Source organism: Silene latifolia, chromosome Y (assembly GCF_048544455.1).
Source record: "Silene latifolia isolate original U9 population chromosome Y, ASM4854445v1, whole genome shotgun sequence".
NCBI classification, from domain to species: domain Eukaryota; kingdom Viridiplantae; phylum Streptophyta; class Magnoliopsida; order Caryophyllales; family Caryophyllaceae; genus Silene; species Silene latifolia.
In genome coordinates, this window is record NC_133538.1 from 70,287,284 (window position 1) to 70,314,568 (window position 27,285).

Below are 27,285 nucleotides of genomic sequence, written 5' to 3' on the forward strand. Positions count from 1 at the left end.
AAAGTAATAAAGCGTTACGATTCGATCGTAGTGGCAAAGATCTAAGTAATAAATTTGACTTATTAAATATGGATTATGACCTAGGGTCACTATCCATATGATCAAATTAATATGAGTCGGTTTGAGTCATTGAACTCAATTTTGGGAATTTGCAATCCAAAATGGACAAGTAATTCTAAACGGATGGTCAACCAGGAAATACCTAAAATAGAGAGTCTATTTAACATATGACACGGATCAGACTGGCATATAACATGAATCAAACTGCCATGATAGGGATGGCCTTTTGTAAGCTAATGCATAGTCTAGGTAAACTCCTAATACTCCAACATATATATGTTTGTAACTCAGAAAGCTATCTCTCAAGAAGATAGATGTATTTCTGAGAGATAGAGTGGGAGTAGATCGCTACAAACATGTCTTATAGTTAAAGTGTTACTTTGTGAAAGTAATGGAACTATAATCTATAAAGATAGAGTGGGAGTATAGCTCAGTGGGAGTTTAGCGCACATGACTTATTGGTTAAAATATTGCTTTGTGAAAGTGATAGTATTATGACCTTGTTACATACGAGCCATAGCATTACAATCCGAAAATTGTAACTCAAGAGTAGATTTACTTTAAAGCGAGGGTCTCTTTAAAGGTGAATAGAGCTTTAGAGTACTCAAATGCATAAGATTGACATGAAGATGTTGATCAAGGTAAATTATGTTAGGAATTGCCGCATTTCATTTTAATGAAGAATGACAAATGATATTACAAATACGCTTTTCTAAAATGTGAATTTAGAGAATGGAGTATTTGGAACACAAAACCTTAGATGAAGATCTAAGAATCCTAACATATTATGCGTTGCTTTCTTAAGTGATCCTAGAATGGTCTTAAGCAAGCATTAAAGGATTATACTTTCCGTTCATGTGATAATAGTGAATGGTTTCATTTACATGATTGAAGAATCGTGATTATACATGAAGTTAAGTGGGAGCCATAATCATTTCTCCATGTCTTATATGTTGATGACATATTACTTATTGAGAATAATGTACCAATGCTCTCTTCTGTGAAAGAGTGATTGGAGACTTAGAAAAGCGTGCAAAGTATTCTAGATTTTTGAAACTATGAGAGAGAATATTGGCATAAAGTTGAGAATCTTATGAGTATAAGATCTTTCGTATCTGTTGTACATCAACAAGGTTGAATAGGCTGTTCATGTTGATGAAAGTGGAATTACTATGATGGAGTCATAGTCGTTCACTAAACCTATTAAGTTATTGATTACCTGAAATCGATTTCTAATGTTTCCGCCATTGGAATGATCATGTATGCCAACAGACGCACATGCCATGATGTATCATATGTCTAGAGCATGATAAGTCAATAACAAGATAATTCCTATGATATGGCTTATGAAAGCCTTAAAGAACATCCTTGAGATTTTTGAGAAGAATTAAGGATTCGTTCATATGTTTGGATGATGAACTAAGTTATGTGTTGAAGGGTTGCACAAACTTTAGTTTCCAAAACCGAAAAGGATTTGTTGAAATCCTAGGATGTCTTATTGACTAAGGAGTAAGAGACTAGAAAAGTGTTTTAGTTTCGCGCATTGCAAATTCTACAAAAGGAATCTAAGTAAATTGTGATAAAATGGTCAACGTAGGGATTAAGGTTGAATCCCTCTACAAATGACTTTATCACAAGTTATACGATAACAGTGGAAGCATCTTTCAAGTTAAAGAAGCCCAAGTCTAGTAAGAAGTCTAGACATATACTCAGATATATTCATGTCATTAGACATGACATTGAATGGAAAGAAATAGCAATTAATAAAGTTGGAATATATGGATATAGGGTATATCCACTTGCCAAGCTTTTATTGCATTTCGACTAGTGTAAAAGATACACTAAAGATTATAAGATATGAAGTAGTAATAGTGTATTGACTATTCATATATGATAATCACATTTATCGTTTGAGTTTTATTAAACTAACCCGTTACCTTGTCATATCTAAATGGGTATAGAGACAAATTGAACCCCATTAAAGTGAACTGGATTGACATGGTATTCGCCCCTAGTTACTTATATGAGGTGACGTCTCGAAGTGACTAGAGTGTGATGCGATTGATGGCAAGTTCAAGTGCCATAGAGTCATATGGGATGACTAGTCGATCACATAGGCAGACTGTATGGGACACTCTGTCGAGTAGTGACCACTTATAGAGTTCTGGTAATTCATAAAGCCTGGTCGTGGCAAGAGCTACTATACTATTCTTATGAGTCAATTCTTTTGACTAGAGACTATTCGCCCAAGTTGGCACAAATTTCTGATTGGCTTTGATTTATGCTCTATGAATGTCGTAAATGAGGTCAAATGGGTATATTTTGGGTTATGATGAACTGTGGCTGAACGAAGGGAATAGTGCGATAGGAATTGTCTACCCCTTGTCAGGGTTGTTTGAAATATCAAGGCCACTGAGGAGTAGTGAACTGGAAATGCGTGGCCACGCTCGGAAGGTATCTATGGTAGATAATTCCGGTCAGACAGTTACACTCCAGATCGAGGAAACCACTCAAGATATGATCAAGTGCAAGTACGACCTGCGAGACACCTTGCATTGAGTGGGAGATTGTAATAGGACAGGAGAATTGGTGACGCACACTTGTCTCGGACAAGTAGGGGAATGTTGAAATATGTGTCCTCAACAATAGTGCGATCACATGATTTAATATCATAATTAAATCTCATAATAAGAATACGAAAGGGATGATAAATTAAATAGTCAACTGATCAACATTAATCGGTAAAGATTGGCTTGCTAGAGTTTGACGTTACTGTCGTGGGACGGTGGTGGTCAGTTGATCCCTTAAGGTCACACCTAAAGGATGATGCCCTAATCAGTAAAGTTGATTAATTGTATGACGAAACAAGTTGATCAATTCCTTAAAATTGAACGATTCATTTGTGAGAGAGAAAATTTAAATCTTAATGTAATAGAATTAAATAAGATTTATTTTAGTAATTGAAATGTTTTATTACTAAAATTTTTTATTGTTTGTGAAACAATATAGATAAGAATGAATGGTTAATTATAATTACAAGATGTTGTGAATTATAATTATATGACCCATTTTATGTATATGATCAAGTATCACTAGTCAATTTGTTGTATATAATTTAATTAATTTATAAAATGATATTTATGTGATAAATATGCATTAAATTAATTAATAACATGTAACATATTACATGTGACATATTGTGTGACAATTGACAAATTGACAAAATAAAATGATAGTCCATTTTATGTAGGATGGACCGAAATATTGGTGTGAAAGGAGTTAGTGGGTTGTTTGTTTATCGGGACTAAATAAACAAAATGATTACCTAGTCTTATAGGTATGCATACCTATCACATGGATTAGAACAATTGTGATGATATATGTGCATAGGTCCTCTAAAAAGCCTCTCCCCCCCCCCCCCCCAACCCACCGGTTTTCCCATGCAATTTTTAGAAGAGAATTTGTTCTCTTATATTTGTTAATTCATTCACATGCATGAATATTGATTTATGCTTCATTTCTTCTCATCTCTCAAAAGTCTTTTCTAAATATTCTTAGAAAATTATCAAATTGTTCAAATAAGATTACTAATATTATTAGTGTAATATATGAGTATTAGTAATCAATTTTAAGGTAAACTACTAAACAAATATCTAGCACATATTATTTGGTAGTGATAAGGGTTAAATCTTGGGTGCAATCAAGAGGAGAGCTCTTAATTTAGAGTTTTGGAGAATCATCCTAATATTCATCATAGCTCAATAACAAGTAAGGGGAGGAGGCCTTACTTGTGCCCATAAATCCGAAAATAATAATGTAAGGGACATTATTTTTCTTATAAATCTCTTATTTTGTTGTGCATGCACTAGATCTAAAGAACAAATAATTAAGAAGTTAATTAGTTCACTATTAGAGGAGTCTAATAAGAGGTAAATAAACCTAACAACAATGTGTTAAATGAATATACTAAATTAACTCTTCTATTGTTAAGAAGGATTATTAGATTTGAAAGTCGTTCACGAAAAATTTGGCTGATTATGTGATCTACCTCTATTATTTTAATTTCACCCTCATTTAATGTTCAGAAGAATCATTTTATTGTAAAGTAGAATTCTTTTTAAAATTACGGATGTTCCAACTTCGAATTTGTATCGAATGTAACAACAAATGTGATTAAGGGTACATGCGTAATTAACATGCTATTATTTACCAACAATAGGAACTGAAAAGCCTATGTAGTAAAACGACCCGGCCAACGGCCGGGCTTGAAAACTAGTACTCCCTCCATTCAACTCCACTTTACAACTTTGGTTTTTACACGGATATTAAGGAGCGGATTTAAAAAGTATTAAAAGTACATGGAGAAAGAGAAAGAAGAAGTTAAAAATATTAAAAAAACATAAAAGGTGGGTTTTAATGCTGGGTTAGTGTGGGGTTTGGGTGACATTTTTTGTAAATAAAGATTTTCAATAAGGATAGAATTGTCATTTTTTTTAGCCAAATAAGGAAACCTGTAAAGTGGAGTTGAATGGACGAAAATGGAATACATGTAAAGTGGAGTTGAAGGGAGGGAGTATATACTTAAAAGAGGAATTTTGAAGCGATTTCATTGGTTATTGCTTTGGAGCGATTTCATTGGCTATAAATTTTGTTCAAAATTGTATATTAAGAGTTTTACTTATCCTACACTACACTACTATGAAAATAGATATATTAAAGTGATATTAAAATCAGATATGATAAAAAATAAAAGATAAAGATTGATTATTTTGATTAAATTAAACTTTTGCGAATACCTATAATTACTTTGGAGTACCATTAGAACAAAGTTTCTATATGTAAACTCCCGAGTCCCAACTGACTCCTTCATCCATGTCCACCCATCCGTCTAAAATTTCCAAGACATAGCCTGGAATTTTTTTATTGCTTTCCTTACTTTTATGAAATTAACAATAACTTTATCTTTACTGAGTAATTGGTTTTTCGAGCTCGAGTTTCCGACATGGCCATTAATTACCAGCAATATGATGAATTTCGAAGACTTATGTTAGTATTTGTGTTGGCGTCAACTGAATAGTGATGGTGGCATACTGGCATGGTTCTTTAATGGGGATTTTATGATAATTACAAAAATCAAATGCTTCTTAGGGGCAAAAAAAGTGACGTGTACACGTTTTTTTATGAGTTTATAAATTGTATACTTAGTGTATTGATTAAGAGATAACTTAAAAATTATTCATTAGTTGTAACACAATTTTTATATACGATCGTTGGTATGGTAAAATTATCATAAGACATTAATACCAACTCATACGTTAAAGTTAAGCTGGTATCCATTTTGAAGTTATTCAAAACTTTTATCGACAAAGCTGTGTGGAACGGAACAAAACTGTATGCAATAAACCTTCCATTTCTATCATATCATAGGTTAGTAACTGATTTGTGCAACAGTAGCTATAAGCCTATAACAATGTGGCTGTCGTGAAAGAATAGGACGGATGTGTAGTTGTGAGATTCATGAGACAATATAAAAAGAGTTGTCGTATGTTCAAGATCTTATTAATATGTTGCATAAAATGCATGCATGTTTTTAATATTATGATGTTGTATGCAGACATGTTTTTTACCCATTGTTTCATACTCCATTCGTTTCGGTCATATGTTTACCTTTATTTTTGCCATAAAAACGAAGGAGGGAGGAGGAGGCCATTTGTGATGGTAGTCAATAAATGACAAGTGGGCAATAGTTCATTAGATGATTAAATTATTAATATTAATAAAAAACTTATTCAATATAGAAAAAACTTATCCAATATAGTAAAGTAAATAAATGAATGAGACAACCTATAATAGTGGGAGACATAACATGTAAAATATAAATTAAATAAATCATTCCACTCATTATGTTAGAGGTCTCTCAATAATGCTATTGAGAGACCATCTCAGGTAAACAAATGACCGGGACGGAGGGATTACCCTCTAAAATATATTTTCTTAAATCTATTATTATTTAAGAAAATAAACTAACAAAACGAAATACTACCGTCACAATAAGAGTCCTACACATCTTATCACTATTTTTTTTTTTTTTTTTTATTAGGTAAGAAAACTAGGTTGATCCTCTAGGGTAAGATCAACCTACTTAGTGACGTTCGATAATAGTCATCCAGAGCTAATACATAAAGAAGAAATTCTCTTGCACATTACGACACCTAATCAGATAGAATGTATAGGACAATCTTCCTTTACCATAAATTTTACAGGTGATTTTAAGTCATGTCAATTTTTTAATATACAATTTCAGGACAAGTAAGTTGCGCATAAAATTAAGCCTATCTCATTTCCTACTCTTTTTTAACATAGTAGTACTAATCATACAAAGCGACCAAAGCATGGGTAAATAATTGCTATAAAATGGTCCTTTTAAACAATCGCGTGATAAGTTCTCGGAAGCCACAATTATGATATGACCCGGGCAATGCCCGGGCATGAAATCTAGTATATACTTAAAAGAGGAACTTCTGGAGCGATTTCACTGGCTATTGCTTTGGATCGATTTCATTGGCTATTGTTTTTGTTGAATAAATTATGTGTATAAATAAAAAGATAATTAAAATAGTAAACTACTATTGAAATTTTAAAATATTAAATTAAAAGATAGCTAATATCAAAATTATAAAGCTACATATATTATTCAGTTGGTTAAAAAAATATAGAGATTATAAGACTTTGAATACTAGAGTTTAATATCACATGGATTTAAATGCTAAATTTTAGTATGTATAGTACTATATTACTATGTAATACTCCGTATATATATATATATATATATATATATATATATATATATATATATATATATATATATATATATATATATATATATAGAGAGAGAGAGAGGTAAGATCCGGTGAGAACGAACACTCGGTGAGAAAGGTGAGAACGACTCACTAATTAAATAAATCAATGACCCGCGTTGTACAGACCTCACACAAAAATAATCATTATCATCCCTGACCCAAACTCCCCGTCATTCTTTATCCCCATTAACAACATCATGATCATCCCAAAATGCCGATTAGTCACCGACGAAGATTCGATCACCGTAATTCCTGAGGCGACATCACGACGGTGGTTAGTGGTGGGTGTCATCATCGGGTGAGGCTCGAAATGGTAGAAGATTTGCTGAATGTAAATTAGGGGACGACGATGGTGGCCGACTATTCATCGGCGTCGTCTGAGTCCGGGGTAGTAGTCACCGGAGACAATATTTTTCATCAAGGGCCACGCAGATCATACGCAAGAAAAAACCAATCTCCCTAAACAACTTGCACCATCTTTGTTTGCCGATCCCGCTGCCGAAATTAGTGTAAACAAAATTAGCGTACCTGGTTTTTATTTTAGCGCATCTCAAACCAATTTTAATGTACCTGAAAACTAATTTTGTGTATTAGCGGTAGATACGATAAATTAGTGGTTAGATACATTAAAAAAATATTGTAGATACATCGTCATAAGTGGGAAACCAAGGAAGGGAATAGGTGAGGTAGATGCAACGAGCCTGTCGGAGTTACCACCGGCGAGGGTTCATATGACTGAGGTAAATCTTGACACAAAAGGGGAGGAAAAACTGCACTCGAATTGATGAGAAAGGGGAAATGGAGCACACATTGATCTAAATGAAAATATGGGGGGTAATTAAGCAACTTCTGGGAATGTTGAGTGATCCATCAATTTGTTAGTATGAAGACTCCTTCCATCCACCGAATTCTTAAAACAGCTTCATAATCGCGAGTGTGGCATCTCTGCATTTGAATATCGAGATCAGTCATGTAACAAAGTACTTGTTCCTGTAACAAAGTACTTATTCCTGAGAAGTACAATGACTAAAGTGGGTATATGACACAAATGTGTTATTGATGGAATGATCAACAACAAACACTACCCCAAATCTAATCCAACTCATCCCCATCTACAATCACCATCAGATTGACGACCACCATGAATAGCCACCACCACCTGACGACGCCCACCACGGCTAGCTACCACCACCAGACGGCCGAAGAACACACCATGTGCCGCTGCAATTAACCAGTAGAATTTATTGCCAAGTGCTGCAGCAATCAACCAGACTACGTTAATTTGTTGCCACATCAAATTATTGCCTGCAAATACACGAAAAACAAGAAACATTAAATTATGTTTGTTAATGAATGCTTTCAAAATGTTGTTGTTAGCATAATTACGTACAACCATACAAGTTGTTCAAAGTCAGATAAAGGCTTAATTTTTTAATCAATTGCACTACAGCTCAATAAGTACTTGATTACCTGTAATATGATGATTCATCAAAACAAATATAGGACATTAAATTTCGATTTAATATCACGAGGAATGAATCCTAAATGCCAGCAAATCACTGAAAAACATCCCCAGCGCAATTAGTGGTACACAAAATTAATGTTTTTGATTTCCATATTGATGTATCTCAAACCACTTTTGATGTACCTAATAACTAATTGTGTGTATCTATTTTACATATACATTAAATTAGCGACTAGATACATCAAGAATTAGTGTAGATTAATTGTCGTCGATCTTCGTGAAAGTCGCACACTGTGGTGAGAGACGTCGTCGGCAGCGTCGCTGAAGGAATCTCGGTGGTCTAACCTCCGTCGGCACGATGGCGGGAGTAGAGATGGAGAAGAGATAGAGCAGGAGTTGTGTCGCAAAAGAAACGTCCGACTGGTGGTGATGGAGGTCGCGGACGTCTGGTAATGGTGGTCGCCGCCGGCATCTGGTTGTGGTTGTGGCTGATCGGAATGTGTGCTAGTGGTGGATGGCGTTATGGAAGATTAAGTTGGGATAAGATAAATATTTTATCCACAAAGTTGGGATACGTGGGTTAGGTGCACTAGTCCTAGGCGTTGGATTGTTTTTAAATCCAATGGTTGTAGTTCGTTCTCACCGAATGTTCGTTCTCACCGGATCCTAAATCTATATATATATATATATATATATATATATATATATATATATATAGTGTAACACCCCGCGCTTTCCTTATATTTTTAAATAAACTTTTAAGTAATTTTTATTAAATAATTATTATTTAAAGCTTATTTTCATAAAATATAGCCATAGCCGTGTAACGGTAATAATAGTGTAGATTTTAATAATATTATTCTCCGTCTCGAGTTATAGTAGACTTGGGACGAAAATTCTAGTGGATACCGACTCATTTTGAGTTATTGGACTTAACTTGACTCATGGGCCTTTTTCCCCTCTTTTCTCTACACAAAACCTCAACTAAACCCTCACAACTTCATCTCCTTCACTTATAATTTCTGAAATTTCCCAACAACCACATCACCATTGTTGAACCTTCCCTTACTAACCCTAAAATCACCATATCTCACTCAATTCTTCACCAATCTCGTTCCTTTTCGCGCCATTCTCTTCCTTTTCTCATTTCCCTTCTTTCTAAGTAAGAAAGTTGCCATCTTTTCCTCTATTTCGAAATTCTCATCTTACAAGGAAGTGAATTCTTGACTTAATACCTTTATTTTTGTGTTTAGGGGAGAACTTGGACAACCCGGAGGAGGATAGCTACATCATTGACGAGTCTTTAGAAGATTGAAGTGCAAAAAGGTAACGGTGATGGGTTACTCGACTTTTATGTTAAAATTGTGTGATTTGTGTAGTATTAGACTCATATGATTGTTAAATTTGTTGTCTTGCATGATTTGTGGTGGATGGATGTTGATTAGAATACTTGAATAACCTTTCTCACATGTTTAAGGAAAAGCTTCACCCTTTATTGTCTTTGATCCGTATTGGTTGAATTTCTATCTCAATTATGTTGTTTTTCTTGGTTAGAATCATGCTAGGATAGGTAAACAATTGTTGTGGAACGATTTGTGGTTGTTTGCAAATGATTTGAGAGACGATTTTGGCGATTCACGCGTACTGGTGGGTCTCGGTAGGTTGGCCGCCGCCGCATCTGGACTGCGGGAACCCCGTATTCTATTTCACTTTTCAAAATGTGTCGTGGGTCTCGGGTAGGTTGACCGGCGCCAAGCATCTGGACCGGGTGGGAACCCCTGTAACATTTGGCCTTTTTACAATTTTTTCAAAAATGAGCCATGGGTCTCGTAGGTTGACCTGCCGCCGCATCTGGACCACTGGGAACCCTCGTAAGTTTTATCGAAAATCCAATATTTGCTCGGAGTCCAGTAGGTGGACAACCGCGCCACGCCCACGACCGGGTGAGACCCTCTGATTGTTTTTCTTCGCCTATAACTTATATTAACCAATGATTCACGCATGTATCTTTTCCGTGATTAATAAGTGATCAATTTAGAACATGTTTACGTGATGATCATGCCATTATGGTTACTCTTGTTTGTGATCCAAGTATGGTGACTTACATTGTGTGACGACTTGACATTCCTTATTTTACCCTTGCGGACCATTGGTTACGGTTAGGTGCCATGTTTCCGGTTTGGGCTTTTGTTCCTTCCGCCTCTTCGGACCGGGGGTCACGGTTAGGTGACAAGGTTCCGATTTGGGGTTACTCGACTTTCGGGCACGGTTAGGTGTACCATATTTCGAGTCTTGGATACGATTTGGTATCGTTTGTCGATCGGGTGTCGTCCATCCCGAGAGTCCGGCCGAGTTTAGACTAGGACCGTATTATGATCGTCGTCCTACCAAGAGGTTGGAGTCTAGAGGGTTGTCTTGTTTGAGTCCATGCTTTGTAATTTGTCTTACATTGGAGTTGAGTCAATACTTGACCGTTTGACCTAATTATTCTTCTCACATTTATGCATAACTACTCTTATTGCATTTCGTATACTAATCATGATTCTCTTGTTACCGTAAGTATTTATTCTTATACTTGTTTATTTAATTACATTCCTAATTACTTGTATTTTGACATATTGTGGGTTGGGAGAACCCGAGTTACTCCCCACCGACCGTGGCTTTCATATGTATTATGAATGACAGGTTGGTGATGAAGCTTAAGTGGGGAAGACCGTGTGAGCTAGCGAGTTCTTACCTCGGACCTTATTTAGTTATCATTTAATAGACTCACCTACTTTTGAACTATGTTGATTCGTGGGATATCTTTTCCCCAATAAATTGACTTATGTTGTAAACTTAAACTTAACTATCTAGACTTACCTATCGTGTTAGTGATACCTCGCGTTGGACTTCAATAGAAGCCTTAAAAGTTTTTAAAAAAAAATCACGTATTTCCGCTACGTTTTACTAGACCTTTTAGTTACCAAAACGAGGGGTGTCACATATAGAGATTGGATTTGGTGATTTTGGTTCTTATGGTGAGTTGTGAGTTGGGGGAATCTCAACCATTAGACTAAATTAGAGATGAGTGGCCAAGATTAATCTTAGTTGTCATATAAAAGCATTGTTATTTAGTTTATTTTCTCTTTTTTTTCTAGTGCTACTCTTTTTTTTTTCTTTACTTTTTTTCTCTTTTTTTTACCTCGTGTTATTATGTTTTTTTTTACAACTTTGATTTTTTTTTCTCTTATGTTTTTCTCTAATTTTCTCATTATGTTACATTTTTTTCTTTTTCTTTTTGTACCAAATTTTTTTTTGCTTGAATTTTTTTTCACTCTTATTTTTTTTACCTCGTGTTATTATGCTGTTATTGTGCTTTTTTTTTAACTTGATTTTTTAACGACTTTGATTTTTTTTTTTCTCTTTTTTTTTACCACATGTTATTGTCTTTGTTATTGTTATTCATTTGTTATTGTGATGCTATTATTCATTACTTTGATTTTTTTTACGACTTTGATTTTTTTCTTTTTTTTACCACGTGTTATTGTCTTTGTTATTGTTACTCATTGTTATTGTGATGTTATTCTTTGTCACTTTAATTTTTTTACGAATTTGATTTTTTTTTTTTACCACGTGTTATTGTGCTGTTATTCTACTATTATTCTGCTACTATTGTGATGTTATTCCTGTTTCACTTTTGATTTTTTTTACTACTTTGATTTTTTTACTTTTTTTTTACCGCATGTTATTGTCCGTTATTCCGGTGTTATTGTGATGTTATTCCAGTGTCACTTTGATTTTTTTTACTACTTTTGATTTTTTTACTTTTTTCTACCACATGTTATTGTGCTGTTATTCTGGTGTTATTGTGATATTATTCCAGTGTCATTTACATTTTTTTACTACTTTGATTTTTTTACCCTTTCTTTTACCACATGTTATTGTGCTGTTATTCTGGTGTCATTGTTATTCTGGTGTTATTGTGATGTTAATCCGATGTTACTTTGATTTGTTTACTACTTTGATATTTTTACTCTTTTTTAACACGTGTTATTGTGCTGTTATTCTGGTGTTATTATGATGTTATTCCGGTGTCAGTTTGATTTTTTTTTTACTACTTTTGATTTTTTTCACTCTTTTTTTACCACGTGTTATTGTGCTGTTATTCTGGTAGTATTGTTAGTCTTGTTGATACAAGAGGGAAAGATAACAAAGAAAAACAAGAAATCTACGTGCTGATCTCTACCCAAACTTTCAAAGAGTGGCACGGTTTAAAAAGAAAACAGTTTAGTCAATACACAGACTCATTCTAGGGTATAAATCTCTTGTTTCCTCTTACTAGTGCGTATCTATAGAGTAGTCAAAATGCGTCATTTATGACCTACAGGAGTGATCAAAGCTCGACTATATGAGCTTTACTTTTGAGTTTGTGATATCATAAAAAATCTTGTTTAGAAACTACCTTCTCCTTATATAATGTAATTTTATCAATTCGGCACTTATTTCTTGCAAATCAAATGAGATACATCATTTAACAGCAGCTGCCACCACTACTTGTTTTCCAGATTCAATAAATATAATTATTTTGGCAGAAATTACTTTTCCTAATTTATTGCAACAACAAACGCAATTAAAAAGACGAATCAAAACCACACAACACGAAAACATTACTCAAATCTTCACTCATCATCGATCGCTTACATCAAAATCAGCGTCAATGAAAAAAAGAGTAATGAAGATATGCACAGAAATCTACACACTTGGAGAATATATGACCAATATGCAAGTTGGTAAACTACACAGGAAACTCCAGTCATTGAAGATATACACAAAAGGCCGAGGCTAATCCTAATATGCAATCCTGATCTCTATTAACATCTTGGTTTACAGATGTTCAGTATGAAAAAACATGACCCGTTTAGATTGAGATATGACATTTCAAGAATTACTTTAGAGTACTCAAGACAGTAAAAAAGGAAAAAAGGAGTCTACTAAGCAAATGAGGAAAAACAGCAAGAATAGTGACAGCTTTGTTTAGGCTTAACAGACGACAAGAAAGTCCAATAAGTCCAAATGGTTCTCAGTGTATTCCACACAGCAATATCTGTCCCCCACTTCTTGTTTTAGTATCACAGACCAACATAAGACGAGATCTTTTCTTGCCTGCACCAAATACTCAGGGTCAGTGACCAATTAAGTAGACGGCTATTACAGGCTTAAACTTGGTTCAGTGTTCAATCTAGGTCGAGGAGCAAGTTCGAGTTCATGGACTATGTTCTAGTAAGGACAATTCGGTTTGAGGATCAATGGACGGAGTCAGAACCATGCAACTATGGCTAAACTGATTTACCTGCCAACCAAATATGAGTAGCTTGTGAACTAGAAGGGGGATAACATCATCTTTGCATATTTCAATTGTGAGCTGGAGAATCTGGTCGGGGCTTGGCTCAGCTTCACCATCTCCAGAGAGAATGACCACACACACATCTGGAAATGAGTTGAAAGGAGAGACTTACTTTTGAACCCCTAAACGATACATTTGATCAGCGTTGTCAAACTTCTTAATTTTCTCATAATAAAGAGCATAGGCCTGGTAATACAAGGACCGTTTCATCCCAATCTTGTTTACTTCCATAGTCCGCAACAACGCTTTCGGATCATCCACATAATCCATCTGCGGAGCCACCCACCCACCCATATATTAATTCAACTCCCTAACTCAATTACAAACAAGCAATCGATTAATTAATTGCAAGAAACTAACCAGTTGAAGCCAAATGCGGAGGTAACGCAAGTCGTTACGGTAGCGTCTATCGGAGTCGAAAGTCTGGGCGCATTTTTGAAGGAAGCGAGGAAGCTTATCCTTGAGAAGCTGACGTGGCAGGGAATCTCAAAGCTTCCGAACTCCGCTGCATTAGACGAATGTTAGAGAGAGTAAAAGAGAGAAAGTAATGTAATACTTACCGAAGCCATGGAAGAAGAGGATCGTTGCCGGAGTATGATTTGATGTCGGAAATTAGGGATGTGAATAGATAGTTGGGAAGTGGGTAGTGTTAAGAAGTACAACTAATGAGATCTAATCTCTGCCCTTGGTTTCTTTTGATCTAATGGTTGAGATTTTCGAAATTTCATTATTTCAAGTAAACTAAACTCACGAGATCATATATACATATATATATATATATATATATATATATATATATATATATATATATATATATATATATATATATATATATATATATATATATATATATATATATATATATAGAGATTGGATTTGGTGATTTTGGTTCTTATGGTGAGTTGTGAGTTGAAATCTCACCATTAGATTATATTAGAGATAGTGCACAAGATCAAATCTTACTCGTATATAAAACAATTTCATCATTTACTTATTTTTTCTTTTTCTAATGTTTTTTTTTTTTTTTACTTTAATTTTTTTTCTTTTTTTACCTCGTGTTATTATGCTTTTTTTTTACCACTTTGATTTTTGTTTTCTCTTATGTTTTTCTTTAATTTACTCATTATGTTACCTTTTTTTTTTTTTCTTTTTGTACCGGATTTTTTTTTACTTGAAATTTTTTTACTCTTATTTTTTTACCTCGTGTTATTATGCTATTATTGTGCTTTTTTTTTACCTGGATTTTTTTACGACTTTGATTTTTTTCTCTTTTTTTTTACCACATGTTATTGTCTTATTATTGTTATTCCATTTGTTATTGTGATGTTATTCTCTTTATTCTTTGATTTTTTACGATTTTGATTTTTTTTCTCTTTTTTTACCATATGTTATTGTCTTTGTTATTGTTATTCCATTTGTTATTGTGATGTTATTTCATTCTTGTGAATTTTTTTACGACTTTGATTTTTTTTTTACCACGTGTTATTGTCTTTGTTATTCTACATTGTTATTCTGTTGTTATTGTGATGTTATTATTGTGCTTTTTTTTACTACTTTGATTTTTTTACTACTTTGATGTTATTGTGATGTTATTCCGGTGTCACTTTGATTTTTTTTACTACTTTGATTTTTTTTCTTTTTTTTTAACCGCATGTTATTGTGTTGTTATTCTGGTGTTATTGTGATGTTATTAAATTGCCACTTTGAGTATTTTTACGACTTTGATTTTTTTACTCTTTTTTACCACGTGTTATTGTGTTGTTATTTTGGTGGTATTGTGATGTTATTCCGGTGCCGAATATTTACCGATCCAAACTGACGACCCGAACTTGAAATCCGGAAGAACATCAAGTTTACTCCAACTAGTGAACTTGTACGTACTTATAGTAGCATCCGAATTAATACCCGCTAGCTTCTGTTTGAATGCACGGACAGCTTTGGCTCCTTCGTCTCCTTGAAACTTGTTTAAAAACTCTGGATCCTTTGCTTCGGATAAGCTTTTCCGAATTTGGACTATCAATTCCGGTAGCTCAAGTTTGATTTGGTTCTCTCAGCTCTTAGGATTGGACCGTTGGAGTGTGCAATTGCCTGGGTGATTAAATTACCCATGGCGGCGGAAGGTAGTGGCCTGGTGGGTTGGTGCGAGGGCGCATGTTAACTGAATGTATCAATACCGATTCACCTGTCGATCATTCCATATAAAAGCTTATAAGTAATTACATTCAAAATTATGTGAATAAATGGATGGCATAAATTCATTTTGCTATATTTTATTAAATTTACCAAAACCGAATAACTTCGAGTGTTTTAGCTCCAGAGATAAAACTCTCAAAAAATTAATCCTGTCTGTAACTCTGATGCTCTGAAAATTTTCTTGCACATAATTTTTTATCTGCGTATAAGCACTTGTACATGTTTCCTTATCCAAGTTAGGATCTTATCCTGTAGGTTGCCATCCTAAGCAAGCTAAGGCATCCAAAAATAGTCACACTCATTGGTATATGCCCAGAATCTTTTTATATACGAATATCTTCCCGGTGGCAGCTTCAAGGATCGACTCATCTGCAAGAACAACGCTTCCCCACTTCCATGGCTGCCCCTTGAACCCAAAACCACCAGAATAACACCACCAGCGGCTGCCCCTTAACCCATAACCACCAGAATTCCGCACCATCTTCACTCCGCACTTCGAGCCACCTTGGCTCGACCCATCTCGCACAGAATCCGAGTACTAGATTAGAAACTCGACTCTAGCAGTCAAGCCACCACCCGGAGTCGACTCTAGCAGGCATTCACCTTGTTTTTTAGCTGCCTTGCTTGAAGGTTAAGATCCAAGTGTGTTTATAATTAACAATTTTTTTCGACTTAATTAATTGTATCGCACTAGTTTGCCAGATTGATGCAATTTTTTTGAATCTGATGGTATAAGTCAGCAAAACAAACACAGACGATACGATATTGACCGTCTTCTCGTTTTCCTCCGCCAAGCAGGTGTTTACCAGATTGATGCAAAATTGTTGAATCTGATGGTATTTTTTTCGGCTTTATTAATTAGGTCAATTAATTGATGTAATAAATCGGAAAATAGACCAGAAGGAATCGTGGGATAAAAGATCGACGATGTCAACCATGTGAAGCAGACTGAATTTTCTCTCCATTGACACCGATACATCAAAGAGGAGAGAGAGAAAGTTGAATAGGGTGTGATAGTTGATACAGTGAAAGTGTTTTGAGAGGAGTATATTCTTATTTTATTTATTTTGAGATTCATCTCAGCGGTTGATTTCACTTAATTCAATGGTTGAGATTTGCAAGCACACAAACTCACAACTCACCATAAGAATCAAACTCACGAGATCCCGCCTTTATATATATATATATATATATATATATACCAAGTTAAGCGGATCTTTTTACTGTACCAACATAGTATAAGAACGAGGACGCACACCCAAATGCTGATTATAAGTGATTGGGATATTACCACGAAATTGTTTAATCTGAACTGGTAACTGTACGGAGATGACAAAAAAAAAAACGCCTAGCGCCTATCCACGGCATAACGGCAAAACGGTGTCTCTCCTTCCGCAGTTATCAATTCAGTTTGAACAAAATGTGTACCCTCACTAAACCTTCTTATTTTATGTTGATAGGTAATAAAACCATCTTAAAGTAATAACAAATCCATGGTTTTAATATATAACTTAATCAAGTGTCGTCATAATTCAACAAAGGATTTAGCCTATTAGGCTCATCCTTAGAGTAAATTAAAATAAATTTAAAACAAGAAAATGAAAACAAGGAAACTTACAAACTTTAAGTTGTGCTCAGAATTGAAGAGGTACGGTTGACGAGATTATTAATAAGAAAGAAGATTTACAAGAGGAGAGAGAGAGAGCTAAAGAGAGGGGGTAGAAGAAGCCCGCCTCTAACTAAAACATTTGCCCGTTTATATAGGCAAAAAATAAAAGCTATTCACAACTATTACAAAACACTTTATTAGTGTTAAAAAACTATTGCAAAAATTAGTGCGGGAAGCGTTATTAGTGACCATTATTGTCCATGCTTATCATGCGTCATTGCATGCGTGTTTCCTGGGTGGTTTTTATTCCACTATTTTCCCTTTGTCTTTTGATTTGGCATTTTTGACCCTGTTGTTGATTATTTCTTCTTCTATTAAAAGTTGGACTTCTGTTTCTTCTTCCATTTCTTGAGCATCTTGAAGAAGTTCAAATTTATTCTTGCTATTGGATCTTTGTTGATTTTGTCATTGATACATCACTTGTCCTGGGATTTATTATCCTCATTCATTCTTTTTGAGCTAAAGCCCTTTCGCCAATTTATTGTAATGGCAAAGAATTTCATCTTGATTTTACCTTTAAATCAAGTAATTCTTGATTGTTGGAATTCTTCCAAATCTCCGTTTTTCTTGGCATTGAAGATAATTAGACTATCAATCTTGTCTGAATTAGATTGATTGTGTATATACACTTTAACTCATTAGTGTCTTTATCTTGCCTTAACATGGCGTCCCAAAAACGAGAATATGATTCTCTTTTTAAACAAAATAATTTGATATTATTATATCCTGTTTTGGGGATAAACTTCCAAATCCAGGGAATAGAAAATTCAATAAAGAAATTCATTTGAATAATGCCAGGAATATCATCCGATCGGTTTTTGGAAGTAACTCCTTCCATTCGTCATAAAGGTCTTTAAAGATTTGTGGCAGAATATTTTCATTAGGTCCATAAAATTGCCACCATTTGATTAACCAATTTGGCAGATTTTGATCAAAAACTTCAGGGTAAATTTTTATTAGCCATGTGTGGCTTTTCGTAGGATTTTCATATAAGAAAACTTGATCAAAAGCCTGGACATAATCCCAGTAATTGTATTCAACTTTGATATTATTCTTATTTATTAAGGTTTTAGAAGTAGATGGAGTTATTCCCCATTCTTCAATGGATATTATTCTTTTAATATTGATTTTTGAAAATCTCGAGAAATTTCTGGATCTTCCCAATGATTAAAATTGCATTCATTATCGAGAGAGAATGCCTTCATAAAATCCTCGACTTTTATAAGTCTCCATAGGATAATGATTATTGGTTAAATAACGGTTATATAATAACCAAGGGTTATCTTCCCATTTTTATCGAATTTTGGAGTATAATAATCTCCCTTTCTTTGGTGATTTCACCATTTTCTCTTTTTCATCAAGAGATTCTTTCATAATTTTTTTGAAAGATGGGGAACTTATATTAAGTCCTTTTTGTTTCCATATTTGGAATTCTTCAAATTCATCCGTTGTGATATTATCACATAAATTTTTGGCTATTAGCCTTTTCTCACCATATTGTGCCAAAATATTATTTGGTCTTATATAACCAGATGAGGATCCTGGTCCGGGTTATTCAGTTTTGATAATTTCGGATGATTTTTCCGGGTTATTCCCATATCCGATAATTGAGGATAATTGTCTGTATTATGGGTATTCCCATATCTCGATAATTGAGGATGATTGTCTTCCTCTCCCTCTATTAGAAGGATGCATAAAGCGGCCACGGCCACGGCCTCGACCAAACTCCATTCTGAAACAATTAACAAACTCTTATAGAGTTAGATACTCCCTTGTTAAGAAATCAGGGAGATGATTATCAGATCCTTTTTTATAATGTATTTCAAAATCAAAAGGGGCTAAATGAGCTTGCCATCTTGCAAACATTTGTTTGGAAACATCATGTTTAAAATCTTTTTGAAACATAAATTTTGAGAACTACAATCGGTTCTTATCGTAAATTTTTGGTTATATAAATCATTTTGAAATTTTAAAACACATCTGACTATGGCTAAAACTTCTTTAGCAACCGTTGCATAATTAGATTGTGCAGAGTTCCATTTTCCTGAGTAAAAACGGACTAAAAATTCTTGTTTATTATTAGGATTTATTTGTTTAAGAATCCCTCCATAACCAATGTCTGAAGCATCAGTTTCTACTATTTTTTCCCAATGAGGGTTTGCCAAACTAAGGCATGGTAAAGATATAACTTTACTCTTAATTTTCTGTGACTCTAGTGTGATCATTAGACCAGGCAATGGGGATTTTTCTTCAACTTTGTCATATAAAATAGCTGTATCTTTTGCCAAATCATCATAATAAGGTGAAATATAATTCAAACTTCCTAAGAATCTTTGAAGTTGAGTTTTGTCAATGATTTCATCTGGGAATTTAGATCCAAATTCAATACTTCTATTAATAGGAATAATTTGGCCTTTCTCAATATTATGACCTAAAAATCTGACTTTAGTCTGAAATAGAGACATTTTAGTTTTAGAAATAACTAAACCATTAGATATGACAATCTTTTTAAAAATATCTAAATGTTTAAAATGTTCTTCTATATTCATAGAGAAGATGAGAATGTCATCAATATAAACTATGATAAAATGACTATAATTGTTAAAAATATCATTCATAATTTTCAAATTCGATGGAGCATTTTTCAATCCAAAAGGCATAACATGCCATTCATATTGTCCAAAAGGAACATTAAAAGCAGTTTTGTATCTGTCATTGGTCAATTTGAATCGCAATAACTTGATTTTAAATCAAATTTAGAAAAAATAAGAGCTTTATACAAACGGTCTAATAAATCTTTTTTATTAGGTATTGGATATCTAATCCATTTTAAGACCTTATTTAAAGGTTTATAATTAATGACTAATCTAGGAACTCCTCGTTCCTTTTCAGCATTTTTGTTAACATAAAAAGTTGTGCAAGACCATGGTGATTTGGATGGTCCAATAAGCTTTTTCTCTAAAAGAGAACTTATTTCTTTTTTGCAAAATTCTAAATATTCTGAATTCATTTGACAAGGCCTAGCCTTGGTAGGAACATTATCTTCCCTGAAATCTTCTTCATAAGGAAGATTTACTATATGCTTTTTTCTGTTCCAAAAAGCATTAGGATGGTCATTACAAATAGATAAAGAAAATTGGTTTTCAATATCAATAATTTTTTGTTTTAATCTAGGATTATTAAGTTTTTGATCTATAGTTAAAATGTTAACTTCATGTTTTAAAAAACTTAATTGATTTTCTTTTAAAGAAATTCTATCATAAATCTCATTTATAGTTTTCATAAAGGGTTTCATGATGAAACGGAAAGTAATAGTTTTTCCTTGATAATTTGCAGTTAAATTCTTATTATCTGCAGTAAAAGGATAAATTTTTGTTATAAAAGGTGTTCCAAGAATAATAGGAACCGAGAGTTTATTTTTTACTAAAAGAAAGCTTAAAGGTATGCAGGTGTTATTAACACATATATCAGCTTTTGGGAGTTTAAAATCAATATCTAATTTATCTCCTCCTGCTTGAGATAAACTATGAGTAGTTTTGACAAAATACCTGGAGTCAATTTCTCCTTCTTGTATGACATTTAAATGCTCCAAAGTATCAATTAAAGCAATAAATTCTTTAGAAAATTGATTATTAATTCTAAGAAGAATCTTAACATACCATTTTTGTCCAAAGAACCATATTTATGGTTTGGAGAAATTTTTATTCCTCTTTAAATCTGGGAGAGTAGTAACAAGTTGATTAGCTTGATCTTTGCCACTAGGGTTAAGAATAGGAATCTCATGGTTATCAACCTTTTTGTCATTAGATTCTTGATCATTGTTTAGTAAATCATTTTGAAAAATAAAAAGTTGTTCAAGATTAGAAATTCTTGTATCATTTCTTTGTTCTTCAATTTTTAGAAGTTTAATCTGAGATTTTAAATTATCCATCTCTTTCAAAATATCTTGTAAAGAAGAAGGATTAGAAGTTGTGTTTTTATTTTGAAGACGTTTATAAACTTCATTTAAAGAATAAGGTTTTTCTTCTGTAAAATTTTTATTTTTATAATCCAAATTATTATGAGAAGTGCTAGGTATATTTTCAATGATTTGTGATCTTAAATCAGCACTTGGGATGGCTTTTAAAACATCCAACCAATCATTATTGGTGAGAACTTGTAATTTGGCATCTTGAAAATTGGATAAAAGATTAAAGTATTCATCCTTTTTGGGATTAATACAAGCTTTTCCCTCGTCCACTGTGGTTCACATTCTCGAATTAGTAGTTTGAACTACTGTCTCGTGTAAAAAGAATCATTTTTAAGGATTTTTAAATTATTACTAGAATTACTAGAATTATCGAATTATCGACATAGCTTCGATTCACTTTGCAGATCAAGTTCATTAAGAAATAATTTTGAAATCTTGTCTTTAAGATCATCATCTATATCAAGATTATTAATCTGTTTTTGGGTCCAGCAATTGTTTGCCATATGACCCTTTTTATTGCATTTAAAACACCTTATTTCTTTTGAAGGTATATAACCCTTTTTCCTATCCTGCTTTTTATGGAATTTTCTTTGATTTTTCCGATAAGTTTTTTCTTCAAGTTTAGCTTTAGAATATCTTTTCCTTTTATATTTAGGAGAATAAATTCTATCATTGCTTTTGTTTTGTTTTCTACGAGAGGTAGAAGGCATATCCATACCAAATTGTTCACAAAATTCACCTAATTGGCTTCTTTCAATAATGTTCGATGTTTGAGTGTTGGTTTAATTTAATCTCATTACAAAGGTTTATTCCTTCAGCTGTACAAGCTTTAATAAGGTGACCATAATTATATTTTTCGTAATTGATAGAAGGATTTTCTCCACGAAGAATTTTTCTAATTCTTTCAGCAAATAAGTGTGGTAGACCATCAATAAATTTACCTTTCCAATGAGAGCTATTGCATTCCGGTAAAAGCATGACTCTGCTAAGGAAGGTGTCTTTGTACCACCTAAAATCAGTTAAAGTTTTACATCTAAAATTTTGTAAAAGAGTTCTTGTGGAATCATAATTATTCCCAATTGACCAAGTAAAATGATCAAGTATATTGACAAGTAAAGTGTAGACCGCAGTTTAGTAGGCACTTCATTTTTAATTTCTACATTCGTAAAAATAGCTGTTTTTTGTTCATTAGTGAGGTAATTATCCCACCATCCTTTAAGTTGACCGGTAAATCCTGATGCTATCATTTTAGCAATAGTAGACTCACTATTATTAGCATTTTTACAAACTTGTGAATACATAAGCATTCTATGGCATTGGTTATGAATTTGTTTTTCAAACAAAATAATCTATATTCCATTCATAGATATGAGATCCACTATAACTATTCTCGATAATCTCAAAGCATTTTCTTCATGCCCAATATCAACAGGTGAAGGTCTTCTATTATAATATAGAGTATCAATAGGTTTTTGACTCCATTTATTTCTTGAAATAACATTCAAATCATCTTTTGAATTTGGATTGAATTCTTCACTTAAAGTTTGCAATTTTAAATTTGCAACCTTATTTGCCAACCGACTTATAAGTTGTTCATTGTTAATGTCGATAAAAATTTAAAATTCTCTATATCGGGAGGATTTTTTATAATAGGAGTTATTTCTTGCGAAGAAGAAAGGTCTTTAGTCTTGGTATTTTGAATGACTTCATTAAGAAGATTTATGACTTTATTAGCCTTATGGTGTAAATCTGTAACATGTTCACCAAGAATTTTTAAAGATAGATTAGCATAATTATTTTGTTCGCTTAAATAATTTAAATGTTTAGTAGTCGTGCTAATAGTTCCATCTTCATACATTTTTGAAAGGGGCATGTAAGAACACCCATCTAATTTAAATTTCTTAAGAGGAGGATAAACTCCCTTAACTTCATTACCATTGAGAAGTTCAAAATTTCTTTCAAGAATAGTTAAATGATTATATAAATAAGTTGAACAATACCAAGGGACAAAATAAATAACTGCATTCACTGATTTGCAGTATTCATAAAATTCATCTTGCAAAATATCTTGCTGTTCTTCATCAAAATTATGAAAAAACCAATTTCTAAATTTTTCCCAAATAGGAGATTCAAATTCATTACTAATTAATTTTCTGGTTAAGGAACCAGGAGAAAAATCTAGTAAGGCCTTCTTAATCATCAGTATAACTTATTTGGGACAATGTGTCCGCTTCTTTTTTAGAATGTCGTCTTAAAATCTTATCAGAATGCATTCTTAAAACATCTTCATCTGTTTCAATAAAATCTTCATCTCTTAATTGAGAAGTTGAACACCTAGAGGTACTAGGCATATCTAAATCTTGATCAAGGGCTGAAATAAAAGTCCTATTAGAAAAAGATCTAGTCATTTTTGAAGTACTACTTCTTGGTCGAATATGTTTATTACCAAAATTTAAAGTAACAGCTCCTTCAGGAGTTTGCTGTACATCAAGTAAATTAGTCTCCATAATCGGTTGAGGAGGCATAGCCTGGGTGATTGTCCAATTTTCAGGGAAAGATATTTCTTCCCATTTAATAGCCTTTCTAGTAGTGATATTAGATCTGTTACAATTAGTTTCAATAATAATAGTCTCATTTATAGCTTTATCAGCTAATCTACAGTGAGGATTTAAAGTATATAAAGGTTTATAATAAATCCTGTAGCAAATACAAATTAACTCAGATCCTTTTGCATAATTGTAACCATGAGTTTTAACATTCAAAGTTAAAGCATCTAATATATTAGAATCTGTCAAAGATAATTGTAAATTTGGATAAACGTCAAAATAGACTGGACCATGGGCCAAACTGGATTTAACAACTCCAATAATTGACTTTTGCCAATTTAAATTTCTGCCATCTCTTAAGGCTGCAATAAAACTTTCTGGTAATCCTTCCAGAGTTAGTGGTTTAAAGGCCACTTGGACTAAACCAATATGAATAAATTGGTGCTTAGATTTTCTTAGTGGTTCTAAGTCACTATTGTTTAAAAGTTGAAGATACATTTCTTCATTATTTAGAGAAATAGATTCCTCTGTGGTTTTAACTCTGTGTTTTAACCCGATATATTCAAAAAACCCATAATTATAAATAGTTCTTTTGCTAACTTCTGGAATTGTCCATTTGTTTAGCAACTCTAAATTCTGAGGATATTCAACCTCTTCAGTCATACTGTTTTTCACAGTAGACTTACCCGTATTAAGTACGCGTAAACTCATAAGATGAGAAAATGTTGAATTATGACTTAACTATCATAAATTATATATACTTCCATGGCTCTGATACCAAGTTAAGCGGATCTTTTTACTGTACCAACATAGTATAAGAACGAGGACGCACACCCAAATGCTGATTATAAGTGATTGGGATATTACCACGAAATTGTTTAATCTGAACTGGTAACTGTACGGAGATGACAAAAAAAACGCCTAGCGCCTATCCACGGCATAACGGCAAAACGGTGTCTCTCCTTCCGCAGTTATCAATTCAGTTTGAACAAAATGTGTACCCTCACTAAACCTTCTTATTTTATGTTGATAGGTAATAAAACCATCTTAAAGTAATAACAAATCCATGGTTTTAATATATAACTTAATCAAGTGTCGTCATAATTCAACAAAGGATTTAGCCTATTAGGCTCATCCTTAGAGTAAATTAAAATAAATTTAAAACAAGAAAATGAAAACAAGGAAACTTACAAACTTTAAGTTGTGCTCAGAATTGAAGAGGTACGGTTGACGAGATTATTAATAAGAAAGAAGATTTACAAGAGGAGAGAGAGAGAGCTAAGAGAGAGGGGGGGGTAGAAGAAGCCTGCCTCTAACTAAAACATTTGCCCGTTTATATAGGCAAAAAATAAAAGCTATTCACAACTATTACAAAACACTTTATTAGTGTTAAAAAACTATTGCAAAAATTAGTGCGGGAACTGTTATTAGTGACCATTATTGTCCATGCTTATCATGCGTCATTGCATGCGTGTTTCCTGGGTGGTTTTTATTCCACTATTTTCCCTTTGTCTTTTGATTTGGCATTTTTGACCCTGTTGTTGATTATTTCTTCTTCTATTAAAAGTTGGACTTCTGTTTCTTCTTCCATTTCTTGAGCATCTTGAAGAAGTTCAAATTTATTCTTGCTATTGGATGCTGTTGATTTTGTCATTGATACATCACTTGTCTGGGATTTATTATCCTCATTCATTCTTTTTGAGCTAAAGCCCTTTTCGCCAATTTATTGTAATGGCAAAGAATTTCATCTTCAGTTTTACCTTTAAACTGAAGTAATTCTTCAGATTGTTGGAATTCTTCCAAATCTCCAGTTTCTTCGGCATTGAAGATAATTAGACTATCAATCTTGTCCTGAATTAGATTGATTGTGTATATACACTTTAACTCATTAGTGTCTTTATCTTGCCTTAACATGGCGTCCCAAAAACGAGAATATGATTCTCTTTTTAAACAAAATAATTTGATATTATTATATCCTGTTTTGGGGATAAACTTCCAAATCCAGGGAATAGAAAATTCAATAAAGAAATTCATTTGAATAATGCCAGGAATATCATCCCGATCGTTTTTGGAAGTAACTCCTTCCATTCGTCATAAAGGTCTTTAAAGATTTGTGGCAGAATATTTTCATTAGGTCCATAAAATTGCCACCATTTGATTAACCAATTTGGCAGATTTTGATCAAAAACTTCGTGGTAAATTTTTATTAGCCATGTGTGGCTTTTCGTAGGATTTTCATATAAGAAAACTTGATCAAAAGCCTGGACATAATCCCAGTAATTGTATTCAACTTTGATATTATTCTTATTTATTAAGGTTTTAGAAGTAGATGGAGTTATTCCCCATTCTTCAATGGATATTATTCTTTTAATATTGATTTTTGAAAATCTCCAGAAATTTCCTGGATCTTCCCAATGATTAAAATTGCATTCATTATCAGAGAGAATGCCTTCATAAAATCCTCGACTTTTATAAGTCTCCATAGGATAATGATTATTGGTTAAATAACGGTTATATAATAACCAAGGGTTATCTTCCCATTTTTTATCAGAATTTTGGAGTATAATAATCTCCCTTTCTTCTGGTGATTTCACCATTTTCTCTTTTTCATCAAGAGATTCTTTCATAATTTTTTTTTTGAAAGATGGGGAACTTATATTAAGTCCTTTTTGTTTCCATATTTGGAATTCTTCAAATTCATCCGTTGTGATATTATCACATAAATTTTTGGCTATTAGCCTTTTCTCACCATATTGTGCCAAAATATTATTTGGTCTTATATAACCAGATGAGGATCCGGTCCGGGTTATTCAGTTTTGATAATTTCGGATGATTTTTCCGGGTTATTCCCATATCCGATAATTGAGGATAATTGTCTGTATTATGGGTATTCCCATATCCGATAATTGAGGATGATTGTCTTCCTCTCCCTCTATTAGAAGGATGCATAAAGCGGCCACGGCCACGGCCTCGACCAAACTCCATTCCTGAAACAATTAACAAACTCTTATAGAGTTAGATACTCCCTTGTTAAGAAATCAGGGAGATGATTATCAGATCCTTTTTTATAGATTTGCAGTATTCATAAAATTCATCTTGCAAAATATCTTCATTGTTCTTCATCAAAATTATTATA

The 27,285-nt window shown here is 33.1% G+C and overlaps 2 long non-coding RNA genes across 2 annotated transcripts; both read right to left on the minus strand.

The window, feature by feature from the left end:
- Positions 1-7,521: 7,521 nt before the first annotated feature.
- LOC141627081 (uncharacterized) lies at positions 7,522-8,971 on the minus strand. The gene is made up of 2 exons (XR_012536637.1): positions 8,391-8,971; positions 7,522-8,225 (listed from the first exon to the last, which is right to left on the minus strand). It is a non-coding gene; the product is annotated as an uncharacterized LOC141627081 (long non-coding RNA).
- A 4,187-nt stretch (positions 8,972-13,158) lies between these two features.
- LOC141634083 (uncharacterized) lies at positions 13,159-14,427 on the minus strand. Its single transcript, XR_012538813.1, has 3 exons — positions 14,132-14,427; positions 13,718-14,041; positions 13,159-13,530 (listed from the first exon to the last, which is right to left on the minus strand). It is a non-coding gene; the product is annotated as an uncharacterized LOC141634083 (long non-coding RNA).
- Positions 14,428-27,285: the final 12,858 nt, after the last annotated feature.